The sequence below is a fragment of the Coenobita brevimanus genome, chromosome 58 (assembly GCF_032717465.1).
Source record: "Coenobita brevimanus isolate Jiangsu-jjx chromosome 58, ASM3271746v2, whole genome shotgun sequence".
NCBI lineage: Eukaryota > Metazoa > Arthropoda > Malacostraca > Decapoda > Coenobitidae > Coenobita > Coenobita brevimanus.
The window spans coordinates 26,330,625-26,339,929 of NC_137011.1; the positions used below are offsets into that span (position 1 = coordinate 26,330,625).

Here is a 9,305-nt window from a genome sequence, read left to right on the forward strand (position 1 = left end):
TTCTGATATGTATAGGGTTTTATTTCCTAACTTATAATCCCAATCAGGTCTTTTTCCACTTTTACCAAACTTGATTACATGACACTTGTCCACATTGAATTCCATTTGCCATGTATTACTCCATTCATGAAGTTTATTTAATTCTTCTTGTAGCTCTTTACAAGAGTCTGTGTTAGTAATTCTCCTTTGTATTTTTGCATCATCTGCAAACATATTCAGATAGCTCTCATTTCCAGTGTTACTGTTTATATCATTTATATACACTAAAAACATGATTGGTGCCAGCACTGAACCCTGTGGTACTCCACTAGTCACTTCTTTCCATGATGAGTAGTTTCCTCTTAGTACTGTTCTTATTTCTCTTTTTATGAGAAAGTCTTGCATCCAACAAAACAGTTTGCCTCGAATTCCTCCTTGATGGTACAGTTTCCATAAAAGTCTTTGGTGTGGTACTGTGTCAAAAGCTTTCATGAAATCTAAATAGATACTGTCCACCCATCCTTCCCTTTCCTGTATTGTGTTTGTTACTCTGTCATGGTAGCTCAACAGATTAGTAACACATGATTTTCCTTTTCTGAAACCAAACTGTCTTTCTGTTATCATACTGTGTTCTTCTAGATGATTTACCCAAGCTTTTCTTATAAGCTTTTTTAATACCTTGCTTACAACACTGGTCAGTTATACTGGTCGGTAGTTGAGTGGATTTTGTCTATTTCCTTCCTTGAATAAGGGGACAATATTTGCTTTTTTCCTAATATCAGGTAGTTTACCTTGACTCAAGGATTTCTTGAAAATTAAAAATAATGGTTTACTTAACTCCTTTGCACATTCTCGTAGTACCCAACATGAAATTTCATCAGGACCACTTGCTTTTCCTCTGTCTAATCTACTTAACTCCTCCTGTATTAGTTTTTCTGCTATTTGTATATCTGGTAGTATGTGTGGACATGCATGTTCCACAGAGTCCGTCTCAAAATTTTTTTCTTCTGTAAAAACTAATTGGAAATTCTTATTTAGTGCTTTACAAATATCCTTCTCTTGTGTATAAGTGATTCCCCTCGTTCGTAATTGATTGTATTATATCTTTTACTTTGGTTTTGCTTCTGATATAGCTGTAAAACAGCTTTGGTTGATCACTACTTTTATTTATTATATCCTCCTCAAACTGTTTTTGGGCTTCCCTCCTTATTCTTGTATAATCGTTTCTTGCCTGTTTGTAATTATTATACGCCCTTTCACTATTAAGTCTTCTGTATCTATTCCACAACAAATCTCTTCTTTCTTTTGATTTTTTACATTCTGTATTGAACCATTTCTGTATTTTCTTATCTGCTTCTTTGTGCTGTGGGATGTACTTCTGGACTCCTATTTCATAAAATTCACAGAATTTTTTATATACAGCATTTAAATCTTGTCCTCTAAGCTCATTTTCCCAATCAACTTCTAAGAAATACTTCTTTAGGTCTTGATGATTTCCCTTTTTATAGATTAGGCTCTTTTTGTAACTGTCATTGCTGTTTACTATGTCATATGCTATCCTGAAGTTATAATTTAGCACTGCATGATCGCTTTTGCCGAGTGGAGGGTGATATATTAAACTGTCAATATCATTTTCTTGCCTAGTAAATATTAGATCTAGCACTGAAGGTACATCAAGTCCTCTTTTTCTGGTGGTTTCCCTCACATGTTGCGTTAGGAAGAACTCTTGTACGAGATCCAGGAGCTTTTGGTCCCAACAGCTTTCTTGGCTAATTATATCTAGAGTATTCCAATTTATATTTGTATTGAAATCCCCAGTTAGTATAATTCTTTCTGATTTCTCTTCCATTTTATGTAGTAATGACCTTAAACTCTGAATTGTACTCTCTGCCAGGTCCTCATATTCATCTCTTTCCCATGTGTTTGATCTGGGTGGCATGTACAAATTGGCTACAATTACTTTACTTTCAGATATGTTGATCCCTACTGCAATCAGTTCTACTTGTGATGGTATATCTAGTTTTATTTCATTTACTTTTAGATTTTTCTTAGTTAATATTATAATTTTCTCCTCCTTTTTTTTAAATTTCTGTCTCTTCTCCACATATTGTATTCCTCTATATTTAGTATGTCATTGGATATCCTTGGTGTTAATTTTGTTTCAGTTAGGCATATTATTTGTGGTTCTTTTTCTCTGACATAATCATTCATCTCTAGTAATTTAGATACCATTCCATCCACATTTGAGTACATCAACTTTATCATCTTGTTTATATACTTGTCATGACATGGTTCTGCTACCTTCCTTCTTTTTATTCCATCCTGTTTGTGTACCACTTTCGTACCTGCAATCCTATTACTTTGTAAAAAAAAATTTCTTCTTCTCCTCTTCTGATCTTCCCTCATTTTTTTTTTTTTTTGCTTCCTCCTTTTTCTCTTTCAGTAATTCCAGTTTCTCTTGTGTTAGGCATCTTTTTATCCATACATTTTTGAACTCCTCTTTTTCCATAAGATTCTTTGTATTTTTTAGTATCTCTTCCACAATATTTACACTCTGGAAAGTCACCTTTAGAGGTCTTGTCTTGCTTTTCTCATATTTCCCTAACCTTTTGTGTTCCTCTATGTCTTTACTACAGATTTCTTCTGATACTTCCTTCAGTAAGCTCATTACATTTGCCATCTCCTTTTTGTCTCTTGTGATCTTGTTTTTTACTTCTTCCTCTTCTATACCAGTGATTACTATAGATTTGTTTATTTCTACTGAATCTCTGACTAACTTTGGATTGTTTTGGATTACTCTTTTCACTTCCTTTTTAATGCTTTTATCCTCCACCCTTGTTTCTAAGTCTTTCTTTACTTTCACCATTTCAGCATATTAGCCAACGGCCATACCACGTTGAGTACACCGCTTCCCGTCCGATCAGCGAAGTTAAGCAACGTTGGGACTGGTTAGTACTTGGATGGGTGACCGCCTGGGAACACCAGATGCTGTTGGCATCCCTACGTGTCAAGTGGGGTTGGTGGAGGATTAGTGCCCCTCCCTGTAAAACAATTAACTCTAAGCCGTTGGCCACCCCGTTTGGGATACATGGCGTCTGGCAATGGATGGATGGATGGTTTCTACATCTTTTTTGTAGCTTTGCACAGCTTCATTCACCTGTGTTATCTTCTCCTCAATATCACTGCTCTGGTCAATAAGACTGCTTACTTGCCTAATTGTCTCTGTGTCATTTTTGAACTCTTCCATAACACTCTCGTGATTGACTACTGTACTTGCCATTTCACTCATTTTCTTCCTAAGTGTACTCAGTTCCACTGTTAGTTCACTGATGGTTGTGTCTTTCTTATTGGTCTCCCTTCCTAGTTTTTCTATTTCTTCCTTTTGCAAGTGTATCTGCTTCTTTATTTCATCAATTTCATTTTTGAAAGCCATTTCTAGTTTGTTTACACGTTCAACCAGTCTATTGTGAGTCTCCATTTCAACCAGTTCTTGGTAGAAATCATCATTTTGCTTTTTACTTTTATCCCTTTTCTTTTCCAAATTTGATTTACTAAAGTATGTATCCATTTTGCAATACTAAAAGTGCAAAGTATATACTTACAATCCCCATGTTGTTGTAGTCTAAACAAACCTCAGATGACTCAGCATATTCTTTTGTCTTGTTTTTCTTTCCTGTTTGAACAAGTCTTTTTTAAACTTATTATTTTTTTCTCTTAATAATGAAAAATCATTTAGTCTAACCTAGTACAGAGCTTGACTCATGCAAAGATACTAATTTAGGTAATGCCACTGGCCGTGTTGGTTCAGTACGGAGCGCCGATGTCGCACGTCCTACTCGGTCGAATCTCTCGTGTGTGTGTGTGTGTTTGTGAAAGAACCGTGTGAGGTTCGGCTTCTATACATGGAAGTTGAGATAAGAGTAATCAAAGACAATGCTCAGAAGTTGAATCCCATTTCAGCACTGTTATTTGGAAGTTTTTTGTGCGTGTCATAATTTCCCACAGTCCGGTACCAACGTTATGGAATAATGTGGAGAATGTTGCTTACGACTCTTCAAAATATGCGTGTGGCCTTTGTTGCTTATGGCCTTTTATCACATTTCCCAATGTTAGAGAAGCAATCAAGACCCAGAATAAGACTTCGTTTTTCCTTATCAACTCCTATTGTTATAATCTACAGTATTTAGTCTATTATTATATTGATATCACAGCCTTTCTTTGACCTGTTGTGTGAAGCTGTAATTTATTTTGTTGCTCTTCATTATCAAGTTATAAATCATCAGAGTAACGTAATTCTGTTGATGAGTCTGCCTGTTATGTAGTGACAATGTGGTCGGGATTTTGTAAGAGCCTGCAGTGTGTTCTCTTCCGAAAATATCCCATTATTACTTTCTTGTCACAACTTTTAAATTATTTGGAAATTGAGTTGGGTGTTCTTGGAGGCATTTATTTAAACTTTTTAAATACTATTATGTTTTGTAATCTGAATAGGGCGAGAAGGGCTATGCGTGATGCTAAAGTGGCAGCAGATGAGGGGTGGGGTAGGCAGCTGACTGAGAATTTTCAACAGAATAAGAAAATGTTCTCGAAGGAGGTTGAAAGGGTGCGAAAGGGAGAGTCTGGGAAGGAAGGGCAAGAAAAAGCAGAGGATGGAAGGATGTTAATTGAGATGGATGCAATAAGGATTAGATGGGGAGAGTATTTTGAAAGATTCTTAAATGTAGGGGAGGAAAAGGAGGCTGAGATTGTGGCGGATGGAAGGGTGCAAGGAATAAATGTGTTGGGAGAGTTGAATGATTCTTTGATCACGAAGGAGGCAGTAAAGGAGATGAAAACAGAGAAAGCTGCAAGTATGGATGGGTGTGCTGTGGAATGCCTGAAGGGTGGTGGAGTGACTATTGTTGACTGGTTAGTAAGATTGTTGAATGTGTGCTTTGTGAAAGGTATGCTGCCAATTGACTGGGCAAGTGCTCGTGTGATCCCGTTGTATAAAGGCAAGGGTGATACGTATGAATGTACTAGCTTTAGGGGTATAAGTCTGTTGAGTATTGTAGGTTAGGTGTATGGGAGAGTGTTAATTATGAGAGTTATAAAGGGTACAGAGGGAGTGATTGGTGATGAGCAGTGTGGCTTTAGGAGAGGGAGGAGATTTTTTTTTTTTTTTTTTATGTGACCAACTTTGGGCATAGGCTTCACAGCCTGCTCTCAAGGCCCAGTAGTCCTCCTATGTACCGCACACCTCTACATGTCACCACTTCGGCGCTAACACCCACCTTCCATACTGAATACATGCTAGGGCTGTCTCATACAGGACTGGTGTATTGGTATTAGCGAGGGTATTTTTACAACATGTCGGCGGGTCTTTTGGTAGAACAGTAAAGTCTGATTTTATGAAATTCAAATCCTTAAACTGTTCCTTGCACCAGCGGGATTTGAACCCAGGTCCGTTAGATGCGTGGATCAGGTGTTCACTCTGAGACAAGTGTGTGAAAAGTATTTAGCGAAAGGCAAGGATGTTTTTTGGGCACTCATGGATTTAGAGAAAGTGTATGATAGATTTGATAGGGAGGCTTTATGGACTGTTTTAAGATTGTATGGACTTGATGGTAGGTTGCTAAAAGGGGTGAAAAGTTTTTATGTAAATAGTAGGGCGTGTAAAAGAGTGGGAAATGCTGTGAGTGATTGGTTTCCCGTAAGAATGGGGCTGCGACAGGGATGTGTGATGTCGCCTTTGTTGTTTAATATTTATATGGATAGTGTTGTAAGGGAGGTGAATGCAAGAGTTTTAGGTGGAGGTCTGAGTCTGGTTAATGTTGATGGTGGAGAGTGGAATCTGAAGCAGCTGCTGTTTGCAGATGATACTGCACTGATGGCTGATTCAGAGGAGAGATTGAGACAGTTGGTAGAGGAGTTTGGAAGAGTGTGTGAAAAGAGGAAATTGAAAGTAAATGAGAATAGGAGTAAAGTGATGAAGTGTACGAGGTTAGTAGATGGTAGGGGGATGAGTATAGTTTTGAATGGTGAGTTGCTTGAGGAGGTAGAGTGTTTTAAATATTTAGGGTCACATGTTCCTATGGACGGAAGAATAGATGCAGAAGTGAAGTTTAGAATGAATGAAGTAGGTAAGGTGCTGGGAGGAATGAAAAAAGTGTTTAGATGTCGTTCACTTAGAATGGACATAAAGAGAAGGCTGTATGAGGGTGTTGTGGTACCGACTGCGTTATATGGGGCTGAAACATGGGATATGGGTGTAGCAGAGAGGAAAAGTTTGAATGTAATGGAGATGAGGTGTCTGAGGAGTATGTGTGGAGTGACGCGTATGGATCAAGTGCGAAATGATGAAGTGCGAAGGAGAACTGGAGTTGTTTGGGAGACGGTTGGTAAAGTTAAGCAGAGGGTGTTGCGATGGTTTGGGCATATGGAGAGAATGGATAGTGAGCAATTGGTGAAAAAGATAACTAGATCTGATGTGAGAGGTGTAAGGCTGAGAGGAAGACCACGAATAGGATGGATAGACAATGTGAAGAGAGCGCTGGATGTGAGAGGGATGTCTATTGAGCAAGGAAGAGTGGCTGTGCGTGACAGAAATAAATGGAGAGAAATTGCGAATGAACAAATAATGACGCAGCCCTGAGGGGATATTCTCCCGCATTTGATCTGATCAGTTAGTCAGGTCACATGCGGGTAAGGGGATGGATCTATTATGATGTGGCAGGGGTAAACCAGCTCTGCTGTCGGGCCCTGCTGCGGATGTCGCTGATTGCACTGCGCAGTTGACCCTTGTGCGGTGTGGTGCCGTGAGGATCTGTCCCTTCTCCCCTCTGGGGCTAAGATGCGAATGAATGTGTTTGAATGGATGAGTAAATGGGGATTGTGTCATCCTGTCTCGGCTACCTCCCTTTCCTTGGGGGAAGCAGCCACCTAATATAGATAGATATATAGATGCTCATCGCTAATTTGACCCCATATAGGCTACAAGTGCCCATTTATGATGACTGTAACAAAACTGTTAATCTCAGACAAGATACACAGTTTTTTGTTGGTTGGTAATTAGGGAGATTTGTCTCGCAGCTTACAGCATTTCAAGTACCTCGATGGCAGATAATGACCGCAACAAATCTACATTCTTTCCTTAGCATTCCTTCGTTACTAATATTTTCAAATCGGTTCTTACAGCACATCACTGAAGATGGTAAAACTGAAATTTTGCGCCTGTTTTTAAGTGAAAAGAGTACAGGATGGACGTGTATTAATCAAGAGCTCTGAATCAACACCTAGAGTAGCTTCAGTACCGAACATAACAAAGGCAGAACTTAAATTTACAGCACAATATTTACAATCAGAATTTTCATGTAATGTAAAGAAATTATTGCTTGGCTTTAGCCTTTTTGACACTGTTTATTTCCGAGCCAAGGAATGTTGCTTTTAGTTCCTACAGTACATTGGTAATAAATGAGATGCATGTGCAGTAGTTCTCAACCTCCTCTAATTTACCCACCCCTTAGTCTCTCAAAATATTGTCTCGAATCTCCAGTTAGCTAAAGATCGGACTCTATAACACACACACACACACACACACACACACACACACACACACACACACATTCAAAAGAATGTCCAATCGTTTGGTGGAAAAAATGTATGAACATATGTTTATTCGATCATTTAGTTGTGGAATAAGTCTTGAAGTGTTTACTGACTTCACTAAATTCTGTAGTTTAACCTATACCATCCCAGGCATTTTTGCAATTTTATACCCACCCAATCCTCGACCAAAAACGGAAAAAAAATTTATTGCACAAAACAATCCAAAAGGACATATAAATCAAGGAAAAGCAAAAAAAAAGTACTCCTTATAGGAGAAAGTGCAGGATGGCCGTCCATTGTGTTTCTAGCCCAGTTTCCCAAGCCGTGAGCTATCCCACCCAGCTGGGCAGGATGAGAGAGAACGGGGGAGGAGAATGGGGGAATCCCCGTTCTCAATATCCTTCTCCACTGGCTCATATTCCTCCCCAGAAGAGTCGTTCAGGACTTCATCTTCTATAGAATCACTAAATGAGGGGAAAGAGGGTCCATGTCACAGTGTCAACCACCTCCTCCAGCCCAATGAGGTGGAAAAATAGCGTGACTTCCGCGACTTTCTAACGCTGTGGCGGACAGTGGCACACTGATGTTACCCAGCCATGCAGAACCAAACTCACTGCTACAAGTGCTTGTGCACAATGTTGCCAATACATTACGCTACTCCTTAGAAAAAATTAGCTAGATTGAAGCAGTCAGAGACATGCTACAGTGCTCGAATTATGCTGTCGGCACCATCATGTCGCTGGGATTACTCGAGATGTTTTGTATTGTCGGGACCATGCCAACAGCAGGATTGTACGGGTTAAGATCAAGAGGCAGCTTGATTAGCGATGTATGACCATCCTGCTTACAGACAATACCTTTTTAATAGTTCTTTTCTTTCCTCTATGCTGTAAGTTTTTGTTTTTATTATCTTGGAAAATGGCCACACGCATGTCGTCAGTTTTATCCGAACTGTTTTCGGCCTTTGTTGTGATGCAATGGTGTAGCTGAGAGGGTGTCCTTAGGTGACTAAGGCTACCTTGAAAATCTGACTGTAATTCCCAACGCCCATCACCCTGAATGCTAAACTCTTGATTGGTTGTGTCTCAAGTTGCTCGTTTAATTGATGCAGAACTAGGATATGGACTTTGTGGTTACTATATATACAGATTAACGCAGCTATCCAAACCTGAAATTAAAAAGAACTCTAAGTAGGTGATTGGAAAATCAACTGGACATTATTGCTAGTTAGCTTTGGATCTGTTTGAATATATAAGGAATCTTTCCTTCCTTCCCTAAAACCATGTTAGATGAAAAGCAAAATAACATCCACATCTTCAGCTACCAGTTTTCTGCTGGTTTGATATGATTCTGATACCTTCACATTATTTTCTGCTATTGATGCTCTCAGAATGAATTTAATGTTCTTTTTCTTAATTAAAAGTAAAATTTTCCACTGAGTAAATACATGGAAATGAATACTCACAAGAGTTCTGAAAATTATTTTTTTGATCATGAAAATGAACAAAGCTAAAAGTGAAACCCTCTGAGCAGTGGTTCCCACCCTGGGGGTAAATTATCCCCCGGGGATATGTCAGTTTGTGGAGGGTAACAGAGGGGTGACCGAAAAAAAAAGTTGAGAATTCAGGGAACTGAGAAAACAATGAGACACATTGTGGCAGGATAGTGTATAATGTATAAAATATTATATAAATCACCAAATATAGATTTCAGGAAACATACACCGACTTAACCCATCC

The 9,305-nt window shown here is 38.8% G+C and overlaps 1 non-coding gene across 1 annotated transcript; it reads left to right on the forward strand.

The window, feature by feature from the left end:
- Positions 1–2,857: 2,857 nt before the first annotated feature.
- On the forward strand, positions 2,858–2,976 carry LOC145402733 (5S ribosomal RNA). Its single transcript, XR_013897851.1, has one exon. It is a non-coding gene; the product is annotated as a 5S ribosomal RNA (ribosomal RNA).
- Positions 2,977–9,305: the final 6,329 nt, after the last annotated feature.